The sequence below is a fragment of the Oreochromis aureus genome, linkage group 12, assembly GCF_013358895.1.
Source record: "Oreochromis aureus strain Israel breed Guangdong linkage group 12, ZZ_aureus, whole genome shotgun sequence".
NCBI classification, from domain to species: Eukaryota; Metazoa; Chordata; class Actinopteri; order Cichliformes; family Cichlidae; genus Oreochromis; species Oreochromis aureus.
In genome coordinates this window covers 16556573-16570828 of record NC_052953.1, presented here as the reverse complement: position 1 = coordinate 16570828, position 14256 = coordinate 16556573, and the positions used below count along the sequence as shown (strand labels likewise).

Sequence of the window (14256 nt, the reverse complement as noted above, 5' to 3'; positions counted from 1 at the left end):
GATGTGAACATCTGGACACAGATGCACACACAGTCCTCTTGCATAGACATGTAAGCACACGGATTAATATATCAAACCTGACTGATGTATACACTCACACCAACCCCATCACTAGTGAACAGAAGGAGCGAGTTCACCTGTGTCGTGCGTTCTTGTCATATTTTCAAAAATGATGGAAGATGTTTTCCAAGTGGTACTGAAATGCTAGACTTGATGTACAAATGAGGCCATTGTCTTTGTAAAGCTCTCTAGAGATTCAAGCATTCTCAAGTTAATTGCATGACTGAAAGAATATATTTTTTGTGCAACTTAAGGCGTTATTATAATGTCAAATGCACACTTTGATCGCTGGCAATAGCCTTATTATTATTTGTAGGACCAGATGTTGCATGACTGAAATCATTTGCATAACAAGGAATATGAAGTTGTTAGCATCCTATTTTGTAAATGCGTGACCATGTGTATTCATCCATATGGACCGTAATTAGTGAAGTTAATCCAGGTCAGAAGAAATTAGAAAATGTGTGGGGTTCTTTGTTTTTCTTTCTTGTGACTCATTTGTTATACATATAATAAGACAAAAATTTCTTGACCCTAGCCTTTTTCTACATCTGTCTGAGGGATCAAGTCGAGTAAGACTCTTTTCATTATATTTTTGTGACTTTTTAAAAATAATTATTCTGCTTTCATTTCACTCAGTCTTTATCTCTCAGGTCCAGATTATGTGCTTCCACAGTGTAATGGCAGCTGTAACAAGGAAAACACTCAACTTCAAAGACAACAAAGTTGAAAAGAAGAGCTAAGCCTATAAAGAATGAAAATGTTGTTTAGCCCTCCCAGAAGTGGCTGCTGTGTATCACCCCACTTCAGAGAATTGAGCATACAGATGTACCCTGCATCACAGAAATCCCACTCTTCGCCATACGCTGCTAACCCACAGCTGTACTTTTAGCACTCTTAAGTGGACTTTCTGGAAATATTTTTGTTCTGTCTGCACTGTGTAGACTTCACGAGGACTGAAAGGTGACATTTTGTGTGTGTTGATTTGTGAAAGAAGAACTAAAAGTACAAGATGTTGGTGAATAACATGTCTTGATGCTATTAACTAGTTTTCACTAGTTTAACACTATAAAAACAAAGCGAGCATCAGCGTTTGGGGAGACTGTGGCTTAGGAGCTGAAGCGGGACATCTACTAATCAGAGGGTTGGTGGTTTGATCCCTGGCAGCTCAAGTCTGCTTGCCAAAGCGTCCTTGGGCAAGGTATTGAACCCCGAACCTCCAACGCATTCAAGTATATAGATATAGACAAGAGTGCTTGTATGAATGTGTTTGTGTGTGTGAATTGGTAAATGTCATTTCGACTCAAGTAGAGTAGAAAGGCACTTTATATATACTCTCGCCTTTACGTTCTCGTTATCCCAAATATCCATTATATCATGACTACAGTCCTGCAACTAGGGTAATCACCACCAAGAATGAGGAATCCTGCATAAGATGCCAACACAACACAGATTTGTGCTCTCAGTATCGCTAATATTGTCTGACCAAAAATAAATTTGACAGCCTACAACCATAACAACTGCTGCCAGCTTTCCAATGGGCTTGGAACAACCTCCCTGCCAAGGGTCATGAAATATTCGCTGCTGTTTGAAAAGGAAAGGGTGCTCACATCAAATTATACCTAATTTGCATTTTTCTTGTTTACTTCATTTTTTATGAAAGTACATTGGGGGGGGGGGATTCATTAAGTGATATTTAAAATCCCCACAGTACTTTTAGTGGCTGAAATGTCTGCTCAGTATCATACCATTATACTCAGACTGATATTGACTACTGGACAGTTTTAAATAATGCTCACAGAGGCTCTCAAAAATGGAACCAAAACAGTCCACAGCAAATTGAGATCCAAGGTACACGCACAATAACACCACTATCTAATGGCACTAATTGATGAAACCACAATGTTCTAAATGTGCCCGTAGTTGGCTGCATCTCTGTTCTGACATCGTGTGCTTACAATGCGTTTTCCAAAAAATCAGCCATTCATAAATGTGGCACATCATTCATGAAGAAAAAGATAGGTAGATAATTAGCGAGACTGCCTGTAAACATAATGCGGGCAGTGATTACATTTCACCTAACTGTAATTAGATTATGTTCCTGTACCACAATTTCATTGTATAGGAACATAATTTATAGCTGACAGGGTTACACCTGGTATTAAAATGCGCTCCAATTATCTTGATTGTGACTGCAATTTGATCCAGCCTCACTGTGTAAATAAGTTGTGCAGAGCTTGTTGACATGGCATGGTAAAGAGAAGGCGTGTGGCTGTATGGTTTCTATTTGGGTCTCTTTAAAAAAAGGTGTATTATTGGGGGATTTATATTCAGTCCTTTATATGCAGTTTTTAGAAACTCTGAGGAAACACTGGGATAAAGAAATGCAGCATCTCCATTTGTTGCTCAGTTCAAACATTAAAATAATAAAAAAAAGAAATAGCAACAACCAATAGCAATAACATTAAATGTTGTACTAATAAAATAAGAACAATCATATACACGTTAAATACAAGTCAAACATCATCATTTTTACAGGGAAAGAAAAATAATAAAAATATTCAAATAATATCCATGCTGCTCATTCTGTTCTGAGGCCCAGGAACACTCTGTCCCTGCAGGTGGCTGCTGCAACTTCTGTCCAACCTTTTTTTGACCAATCTGGTTCCAGCATTTTGAATGATTTTGTTATGGAGGTGGCGAGTGAACAACTCAAGTAACACTTCCTTCCATTGTACTATATTTTAGGTATTTTTTTTTTTGATTTTATCACTAAAAAAGTGAGAAACATGTGCAATCATTGCAGATTACAATACTACAACTACAATAATAATAATAAAACTAAACTTTTTTTTCCTTTTTTTGTTTTATTTTCTTTTTTTTTGCCTTGCAAACCTCATTTGTTTTACTCTTGTGTTTTTTCATATGTTTTTAATGTGTTTAGATCCGTCTTTTTCCTACATAATCCCACCACCAAAAGTGAAAATGTAACAAACATCAGAAAGAAAAAAACAATGAAATTCTAAAAATAAAGAGTATAATAATGTAAACTTCATTGATCTCCCATGGGGAAATTACTCTCTCTGCATTTGACCCATTCACTCAGTGGGCAGCCACTAAGCAGGCGCACCGGGGAGCAGCGTATAGGGATGGTACCTTGCTCAGGGGTACCTCAGGTTAGCCGTTCAGTGGATTCGAACCCCCAACCTTCTGATTATGGGGGCGACCACTCTACCTACTGAGCTGGGAACCTGTCCTTGCTGACAGCAGGTGAAAAGCTGGGTTTACTGCAGACTAATCACCAGATTAAAAAAATTTCTGCACTGTTCTTAAATCTGTTCTCAGTCTGTCTTTTTTTATGATAATAGTTGGGGCATTAATGTACAAGTCTAAATCTAAAAAGAGACCATTATTAGCAAATGTATGCTTATCCAAAAGTTGCCCCGATTTGACCTTTGCTAGCATGAGAAAAAGTGTTGATGAGCTGGTGGAGTTCTCAAGAGACACCAGGACACATACTGTCAGGCATTAATCTTGTATAACACTCGAAGTAATATTACAGAGAAGCTGTGGAGGATGACCCTATGGGAAACACAAACATACACACTTGTGAATTTGTACATTCACAGAAATCTGAATGTTTAGTGTGAATAATTGGTGTAAGCAGATAAAGAAAAGCAATTTTCAGTGTGTTGATTTATAGGCATCAGGCAGGAAACAAGAAAATGAATTAACCGAGGACCATCTTGTGATAAGATCACAGCAGCTGCAACACCAATCAACACATTGAGGTTCAGATGCATGAGTATTCGGGAATCAATCAACACTATTACCAAAGTGCACAAATACACACACACACACGCACGCACAAATCAATATCAGCTCTTCTATCACAGCTGGTAACAATCTGGGATTCACACTTCATCCAGAAACACATGACATCATAAACAAACTGAAAGGTCAGTCTTGCATATTAGTCACACTGTGTAGTTCATCTTCATGAGTGGATTAATGTTCATAGTTTTACACTGAGTAAGACAGAGAGTGACCATGTTAGCACAGGGAAAAGTCGTCTGTCTTTTCAGTAGCTAATTGATTTTTTTGGAATAGTGCTTTTCATAAATAGTTCTCTCTATGGCTTTAAAGCTTGAAGAATTGGATTAAAGGCAAATCCCATCGATCATTTTTGTTGTAAATCTTTCATTTATTATTGCTTTTTTGTTTTCTGCCACTTTTTCTCCCTTCTCTTCTTGTAGTAGGCTGGATGGAAAGGATGCCGTTTAGCTTTGACTGAGTGCTTCTCAAACTGTCTCTGAGAAGGCCACATGAACTATTAGCTCAAATATATAATTATACAAATGTTATTTTCATGCCCATGCTGGGTAAGTAATTAGCTTATATTTGAATGGATTGTCAGTCATGTTACATGACTGGCAATCATTTTGGGCTTCCAGCCAAACAAGCCCTTAGTGGTTACTCATTTCATACCAGCAATAATCAAGTGGGACATTGTCAATTTCTGCAGTTAGGAAAACCAGATTAGATGACTTTCCTCACGGAATTATTATAAAACATTTAGTGCACCTTGGCAGCGTGCATAGTGTGTTGAAAGGATATAAAATGAGCTGAATCAATTGGTCATGATTCTTCTTTTATTAATACAGCTCCTCATTTATTTTAATACAAATATTCAAGTTGAACTGTGTCTGTGTTCTTTAAGGATGCATATTATGCTTATTTCCTAATGGTTTTTAACCAGGAACTGTGTAACAGTTGCTTTGCAAGATTGACAGTTCAAAAATATCTAAGCTGTTTCTTAGGCAGCCCCTGGATTAAACTACAGTTGAGCCTGAAAATCAAGATTTAGATTTAGGTTTTGTAAGACATCTCTTATTAATATCACACTGTCCCCTTGAGTGCCCAACTTCCAGAAACCTGCAGAGGGATAATACCCACATATTCATCCTTTTTGATAACGTTTTGAATGGAGTAACATAAGGTAACATAATGCCTTGTTCTCACAAAAATGTGAGCAAGCTCGTGTACAGCTTTAAAAGTAGTTCGCTTGCTCGGACCACATACTGATTTAGGTTTAACAGAGTTTCTAGTAGATAATGGCAGATGTCTTGAACGTGAATTAAGGCTGCGTTTTGGGGAAGGCCCCTAAAACGGTCCCCTCTAATATCATATATAGACAGAGAACAGGAAGGGGCATGTATGGAGGTTTGGTCCCGCTCCTGGAATTCTGATAAATTATCTCCAATTAATGGTCAATCTGATACCTAACAGGTAGCCAGTGTAGGGTATCAAGAATGGTAGTGATATAATTTTATCTCAGTAAATATGTTAAAGGTTTGAGTTTTGAATGAGCTGTAGGTGGAAAATCTGATGGGAATTACAGTACATGATAAAGAACCACATAGATGACTTCTTAACAATCTTATCAATCAGGAGTTTAGTTACCCATGAGAAGGATCTCAGATCGGACCTGATTTGACCTGTAGGACATTTTGTGACATCAGCATTTAACTTAAGAGAGAAAAGCCACAAGATTTGAGATTGCCCTTAGACTGCTGTCTGTCAGCAGAACATATAGCTGGGTATTATCCACATAACAGTGGAAAGTAACACAGCATTTATAGATAATCTTATCCAGTGGAACCGTATAGATAGAGAATAAGAATCGACCACTGTGGTACACTTCATGAGAGAGGAAGGATGAGGATGAGATTTGTCTGATAAGTAGGGGCAAAACTGGGAAAGAGCAGCATCCTTGGTGCTACCACGGCATTCAAGGTAGTTTATAAAGATGTAATGGCCAGATGTTTCAAATGCAAAAGAATCAGGATAGAACAGAATCAACTACAAGCAATAAATCAATTTCATGTGTTTTAAGAGTAAAACTTCCTAAAACTGACTGATAATTTGTCTGTAATTTTGGCACTATTTAGAAACATTGTACATTTTTATTGACAGTGTACGTCATCAAATTTAAGCACATAGTCTGTGTTTTCATACAGCTGGATACAGTTACATCTGTTTTTATTTATTTTTTCAATTTTAATCACTGACCGTCCAGGTGTTAGGGACTCTTCATGAACAGCACAGTGTGACAGGGCATTGAAATGGCAATAGGCTGTTTTTGCAGTTCAACCCCACTAAGTGTTAATCCGATGCACCTGTGTGCTAGCTGTTGGAAAATCCAGCTATGGTTGACTGGGCTGCACAGCCAAACAAACATTAAGCTGTGTTAAGGTGGTGCTGGAGGTGCCTGTTTTTTTATTATTTTATTTTGTTTTTGTTTTCTTTCTTTTTTTTCTATGAACTAAGTGATTGTGTGTGTATGTGCACGTTCTTTCTTTCACCGTAGTTTCATGTGTAAATTGTGTGCATAAAACCGTATGTGTAAATTGCCGCTATTCTCTGGCTTATGAGTCACTGGCTGGCAGTGTGCAAAATGCCATGCAGAGAGCAACAAACAAGCAACATTAAGAGAGACAGGTAGAGCAGTGGGTAGGTACAGGTTACGAACTCTGCTTTCATATGATCTGGTAGTAGGATGACTCAACCTGCCGCTGCTTTAAGAAAGATTTTGATCTTACTTCTCAATTTAAATATAAGATTTTAAGCCAGCCTGTACTTGTTAGAATATTCTCCTGCATGTCCCTAAAGTTTAAAAGAAATAGACTTTTTATGTAACAACCTTATTTTCCCTAATCCATTTTAGTAGCAACCAAGCCAATGCTGACTTTTGGCTTTATGCAGAATTTGAACTTCATGCTCCCAGGTGGAAGATCACTGCTTAATCCACTGTGCTACATGTTGCTTCCAGCGCAGACTTTTTTCATTCTTCATATTGCTTTATACTGCTCACCTAACCTTTCTTAGATTTTTAGGTGTTTAAAAAAAAAAGAAAGCCCAAAAAGATACAATATACTGAAAGGTTGGTATGGCTGGTGTCTTTCGCTTCTTTAATCTTTTGCCAAAAAACATGTTGCATCCACAAACTTGCAGAATCTCAAGACTGGACAGAGCTGTCCTACGAATTGAGATTACTGGCGTAGCAAGCTATGTTGAGTTTAAAGTCAAAACTTTTCTGTGCCACCGATGAGGCTCTCTATATACCTGGCTTAATAGTAATCAGCTCAATGGTAACTGATGCTGAACACGTAACCTGGTCGGGAGAAGGTTTTGTTCCGAGCTTCCGTTTACAGTCACCTGGAACTGCCACGGTTCTGCGGATCCTTTTAATTACAACATGTTTTAAGTGCAATCTAGATTCTCCTCTGGAGGATTATGGTTCTTTTATGTGCAAGTTGTAAAGCTGTGTCGTTACTAGACGGTAATAAAACCACTAAATGAAGTGCAAACTGTGCATTGCATTGTCACAGTGCATGTATTATTTTGGTTATTTGGAAGATTTAGAAATGTTTTTATACTTGGTTGTAATCCATCGCTTAGTCTGCTTACTCTGAAGAATACCTATTAAATCAATAAAATTAATATCACTTTTGATCTGTAATTTCCACGTTTTTTATTGCAACTTTTTTTTGCCTTTTTAAGCTGTTGGACAGTAACCTTAGAATATGTCCAGTTTAAAGTTGCATAGCTCTAATGTGAAGACGTCACATTAAGTTAGAAATAAACAGCAGCATCAAAAGCAAACATAACAAATTAACTATTTTAAAATAACTTGAATTAAAATAATTATTTTACCGCTATATGGACTAAATCACCAGATTAATGATTTTCTGTGGCATTAATCTCTTTTCCTTTAACATTTTATTATTATATTTGTTTTGTTTTTAATTGAATTTTAATTGCTATTTTATCATCATCTGATAATGTCGCTGATTGGAGTGGCACCATAGGAATAATTTTGTGTGGAAGAGGAGTCACATGGACCAAAAAATACCTATTTTTATAAGTTCACACAGAGCCTGAACCAGAAAGCAGCATCACAGTTGTAATACCTGTTATCTTTAACTGGAGTTTAAGGTTTTGTTGAGCCAGCTAACCCAAAGAAAGCCCGACTGTGCCGAATTTTATTTGTAGTATACTCCTTGAAAAACTCCTCTATGTCAAGAAATTGAGAAACTCTACCCTCCACACATAATGCTATGTTTTTTGCTTGTTTGTTGACGTATTTTACATAGATGGTCAAACTGAATGTATATTATTAGAAAAAATACAGACGTTAAATGCGATGAAATCATCACAGCTGCTTGCTGCAGATAAAGCAGCACAGTTTGTCTGAGAGGAAAAGAGCGGTACAGTATATATAGGACTGCAAAACATGGTATGAAAGTGGGTCTCCAAGCCCTTTGGTCAGTATAACTGGAAAAGTCATATTAATATCAAATCTGTCAGTCAACAGACTTATCAGTATCACGGTATTGGGAGACTTTGGAAGTTTCCCAGTGGCCTAAGGGTGACTTTGGCCTGGTGCACACTTGAATAGCGACATTGCAAAAGATGGAAGGAGTTGGTGGACCTCTCAGATTTCACGAATTAGGGGTGGCTCTTTCACGCTTGCCAATCAACTGTTGGCTCTAGCCGCACTGTCGACAGTTTTAGCCTTATTCTCTCATCTGCATCCCTGGCTTTGTTAAGTGATCTGAGAACAAGTGAAGAACAGCTAAATTCAAACTAATACAGCCGTTGTCAGCAGTTTGCATTTGCTCAAATAAATATTTGAGCTTTTGTGTATAAGCTTAAACATTTATTTGAATTAAGTACACATATACAAGGCTTGGGTGAGAGATGTTTGTTGTCATATATAGTAAGTTGACCAGCCAATAAATGGGGAAACTCTCAAATCCAAGACCTCCAATAGCACACTAACTATAGTGTGCCTCGGTGCAATCAGACTATTCTTCCTTTTTGGCAAAATTACCCTTCTTGATTCTCTGTAACGCATGAGAAATACTATTCTAATGAGCTTCATTCTTTTTGTCTCTCACCCAGTACTGATCTACTCTCAGCAAACAGTACCAGTAATCCAGACACCTGGCATCATAAACCTGGCATTCACCTCACAAAGCTGTCTTGGCCAACGGACTCCAAAATCAGAAGAGAATTAGAATTTCCTGCACTTTTTTTTGTATGTTTGTTTGTTTTTCTTTTGTATCTGCTGAATGCTTTACAGTCAGTTAGATTTGGAACTGTGGGGAAGAGAGGGAGGAATCAACGTGAAGAGTGGGAGTAAACACAGAAATAGTCATTTATTTAAATTAGTGTGCTTACTGGTGCCAAGACACAGCTAAATAGACTGTAGTATATCACAGATCCTTTTGAAAAGAGCATAAATGTTTCTTTGGGGAATTTGATTCAGCTTTTTGGGCACGAGTCCACGTATGTGTGGAAAGCTGTGTGAGTGTGTGAAAACATGTTCACATGTTAATTGTGGTCCCTGTCATCCCGGTTTCTCTTTCATATTTTCCTCTTTATCAGTGCCTGTGCTGAGTCTTTCTCTTATACATAGGCACAGCTTTCTTGCAACCTGGTCTCGGTTTTAAAATATGGGTCATATTTTTTATCACCTGGCTTTCCTGTGGGTTTTCATGAGCTTAATACTAGCATAGCAGCAGGCAGAGTACTTTAGATACTAAAATAATTCATCTCTGTCCTCTGAGAACAAACATAAGCCTGTTGCAGCTAATTTGAAATCCCTATGTAAGAGATAGCAAAGTTACTAAGAAGCAGAACACAGAAGGATTTGGACAGTGTCCTTGTTCAGAACATTCTCTGCCCTTGTGAGTTGTCCTTGAAGTGGTCGAATAAACACTTATGCAGCTTTGTTTACCTGCAAATAGAGAACAACATAACTAACATATATTGCTGATGAGTCAGGCAAAAATAATACGTAAATGAGTTACATATATGAACGTATTCTTTAATAGTTTTGAAAGGGACAAAAAAAAAAAACAATGGAAAGATACTTTTATGATTTTTCCTCTTGTCTCACATCTTCACTCCTGTCCTTTAGGAGGAATGTTAAGAATTAGGAAAATAAATAAGGGACACATGTTTTGATTGTTTTGTGATATTTCTTTTCTCAGTATCATCTGCTCTTTTGTTAACTACCTCCAGCAAGATTTGTCTGACTCTGGCTGAGACAGATACAAAACTCACCTCAGGAGCCCTGTTGCCCAGAGAAACAGACTGAGATCATAGAAAGGATTATATACAACTCTATGGTATAGCCCTGGGCCCTGTGATAGGCTGGTGCCAGAGGAATAGCAAGCTGGTGTTAGCAAGCAGTCATACTATAGGCAAGCTTGAAGAAAAAAAAAAAAGCCTTGTAATACATGCTTTAATTGGGTCGATAGGGTGAATAGGATGAGATGACATGACTTGCCATGTCAGATAACAGTTTTCAAATTTTATAAAAGAAGTATAACAAAAAAAAAAAAAAACTTTGGCAGGAACATCTCTGACAGTTTGCTGTAGCGGGACTGCAATTTAAAACCAATATGATTCAAAAGTTACTCTGTAAGTCTTTAAAACGATGCAGCTCTTGTTATACTTTAGTAAAGAAGAAGATGAAAAGCAGTGAGCAAAGTACATGTAGTTTTGGTGTTTTTATGCAAAAAAAATCTACACACTTCTTGCAGCAAAACTGACAAATATATAACAGCAAAAGAAAAGAGGAGTGACATTACAAGAAATTACATGGGCACACATGAAAGAATATCCACCTGAAACCAGTTTATCCGCTTAATATGTTAATTTACTGGGTCTCATCCTTTCTTAGCTCACCTCTTGTACCTCCTCTTATCCCTATGACAACAGTGTCTTCTCTATTTATTTTTCTATGCACATATTCACATTTTCATGTACTTACAGTTATGTTTGGAGGTGAAGGATTGAAGAGGGCGCCGCGACATGACAGAAGGAAACTGGCAGGATCAAGCAAACGTGGGAAAGTCACAGATGTGGATAACCATGAATCTTTCAGGCGTGTACTTCATCCTTCAGCTCATTCATGGAAAGGAGTAAATGAAAAGTGGCAAAGCGATAGACGGATGAGGAGATTAATGTGTAAATGGGTGGATAGGTAGATGAATCAATAAGTGAAGAGATAAATGGATGAGGGTTTAGAGATTTAGGATCGTTATAGCGGCACAAACCTTCAGTGGGGAGGGAAAAACTGAGGGGTTTCTGGAAAATGAATGCAGAAAGAAATGATTAGGTTAAGATATTTAAATAATGAACAGCAGTCACATCATCAGGAAACATTAGTGGCCCGGCAGTCATACATGGCCATGTCATAACATGCTTCCAACTGGTTTGACGGATGATGTTGTATGTTTTGGATCATGAGTTGCATCTTCCACCATTCTGATTCAAGTTAATTGTAGCTTCATATTTTTTTTCCAGATGTGATGTAGGTTTTTCACCTTGCTGGTACTTTCATGAAAGCATGTCTTGTTTGACAATAATGTAAAATTTTCCTGGAGTGTTCTTGACTTGGTTAGATGTTGTGAAGGAGTTTTTCTTAATCATGGACATAATTCTGTCATTAACCACTTTGGTTGTATTCTTTGGTGCTGCTGAGCTGGCAACACATTGCTTATCATTTAGATTGTAAAAGATGTCTTGCTGATGGGTTTTTATTTTATTTAAGCCTAATTATCTTGTTCTTGGCTTGCATTGACAAATTTGACTTTAACAAATCTGACAAATCCACTTTGGTAGTGTACAGTAGAAAAATACAAAAAAAGGTGTTACTTACACCTGACCGTATAAGACCTAAGCAGTTAGACTGACTACTTCCTGCCATATTTCTTTATCATATTGTGCCTGCTGCACCGTGAAATTGCTCAAAGAGTCAAGAGACACTGAAAATCATGGTCTTATCACAAGTTATTATCATCATAGTAATGATGACACATAAATAGACTTACATTGTGTTCTAAAAGTCTGACACCACATGAAGAAGAAGGTTTTTCAGGCATTGAGCATAATAACTGAAAAAGGTCAGTTACTTATAATTGTATCCCTTCCACTAAAGTGCAGTTTAATTTAACCATCAGGTGGATTGAATTTCCCAGCTTCCACAAGCAAATCAATGTGCAGCCATAATTTTTTGTAAATATGACTGCCAAATATTTCTACAAGGCAGGGCTAAAACTGTAGGAAATGTGGCGTCAGAAGCAAGTTTACAAATTTAAAATATTATTCTATGTAACAGTGTTGCTGTCTGCATTATATCACTGATACACTGTTTCTAAGGGGATGGTGCATGGCATGCAGTCACGCAGACTTGAACGTGACTACATTAGAGAATCGATACATCAAGCTTTGTTCACTAAGGGTTAGAAAAGCAGCTTCTTCAATAAGACTGAAATGTTTAATGCAAACACTAGACTCCAATCAAAAAGAGCATTGTCAACAGAAATGAGGATGCACAAGGCGCCTTGTTTGGAGGCAACATGTCTCAGTCAGACTTGGACTGACTGCAATCACTCAAAGAGTTTGGCAAAGATTTGCAGTTAATTGGCGCCTAATATATAAATGCAGACAGATGAACGTCGCAAATGGTCAATGCATCAATGAACACAACACGTTTGCTACATCAAACAATGAAAAATATAAACCTGAGTTACTAAGGTTTGTTGCAGGGAATATAAACCAAACTGAAGACTAAAAACATGTCTTAATTTGTTCCTAATGTGTGTGCAGTAGTTGCCACTAGAAAAGTGTATTTATTAGGAACGAGAGATGTTATCAGAACCAGTGCGTTATTGGCATGGCTGGATTTCTCAAAGCTGTGAGCACAATACCAAAACTTTGACTGTCCTGTCGCTCTTTACTCAGCCCTCACTGGTATTCATATACAGCAGATTGACACTGCCATGTGCTAACTTTCTATAGAAGCAATTATCACCAGGACTGTCGACTTCCATTGTCTGCCCACTCATATGTCGTGAATAATTTTATTTTAAAAAGTAAGTGTGTGATTTAACAAACTGTAATTTATAACTATGCTGATCTGTATCACTCCTAGGAAACATGCTGTATTTACAGACCATTTTTACATAATACAGATTACTGATAGAGCATAACAATGGTGTCACAGTGGCTTTCGTCCTCGACTTTTTGGATTTTAAATGTCACTTTATGCTATCCTTGCTATCCTATTCGATATTTATGACTCTCGGATTACAGTAAAGGAATCCCAAGAAAGCAAATGAAAAAATAACCCCATGAACCCCTGTAGCTAATCCCTTAATAAAACCAAAAACAATAAAAATGTTTCTTACACAGTCCACAAAATAAGCATGTTAAGCATGTCCAGGACCCAGTAAAACTAATGTAGAACAAGCGCACGCAAACGATATAACATGTCTTATAAGACAAACGCAAAATATAACCATGCTCGACATGTAGATACTACACAACATAGTCAAAGAAAAAAGTGGTCTTACCTCTCAACGAAACAGCAGCTTGGCGCCAAAACAACGTTTTTAAGTTAAATTTGAAGTCTTGCGCATGAGCAGGCCCAAGCCGTGAAACCTTGTTGTTCTTCGCGGTTTCATTACAACTGTTTTTGCATTACTGCCACCTTGTGGATATACAAAGTATATCGATCCTAATTGACTTAACTTAAATGTTATGCCATCAAGTAACACATTAGTATTATGTACAGTGAATAATAGACACAATTACGTAGACTTGATTAGAAAAACATATGTTAACTTAACAAAAACATATATTTTAAGTAAAATGAAAATAAATAATTAATATACACTGAACAATCCACCTCATTCATTTTTTTGAGTGTGGGGTGAGGACATGGATACATCTTGTTTTGCATTTTAAAAGTGAAATGAGCAGGTCCCAGTGTTTCAGGCTTTTAATCACATTTCTATACAGAGATCGGTACACAGTGAAAACATCTCTGCATGTGTCAGCAGTTTTCGCACACTGAGCAATAGTCACGTTTCTTTCTTTTACTTCTCTCGATAGGCACAATAACATATGTCTGTCAAAATGTTATGGCAACCCAGTATCATGGCAAAACTTCTAATAGAAACACAGATCCACTGTGTCCATTTCATGGTTTGCCTCTCCAAAACATGAAATGAAGTTGCATTACTGCATGCAGAAATTGCATTACCAGCAGGGCGAGACATTATATCTAAAGCCACAAAGTCGGTAGTGAGCAAAAAATGTCAAGGTCCTTAGCCT

General features: G+C 37.4%; 1 protein-coding gene and 1 long non-coding RNA gene across 2 annotated transcripts in view; one reads left to right on the top strand and one right to left on the bottom strand.

The window, feature by feature from the left end:
* Positions 1-14256, top strand: part of grid2 (glutamate receptor, ionotropic, delta 2) — a 487335-nt gene that overhangs the window by 222013 nt on the left and 251066 nt on the right. The gene's annotated exons all lie outside the window — the stretch shown is intronic.
* Positions 2142-13805, bottom strand: LOC120443058. Its single transcript, XR_005615104.1, has 3 exons — positions 13494-13805; positions 10907-11223; positions 2142-3642 (listed from the first exon to the last, which is right to left on the bottom strand). It is a non-coding gene; the product is annotated as an uncharacterized LOC120443058 (long non-coding RNA).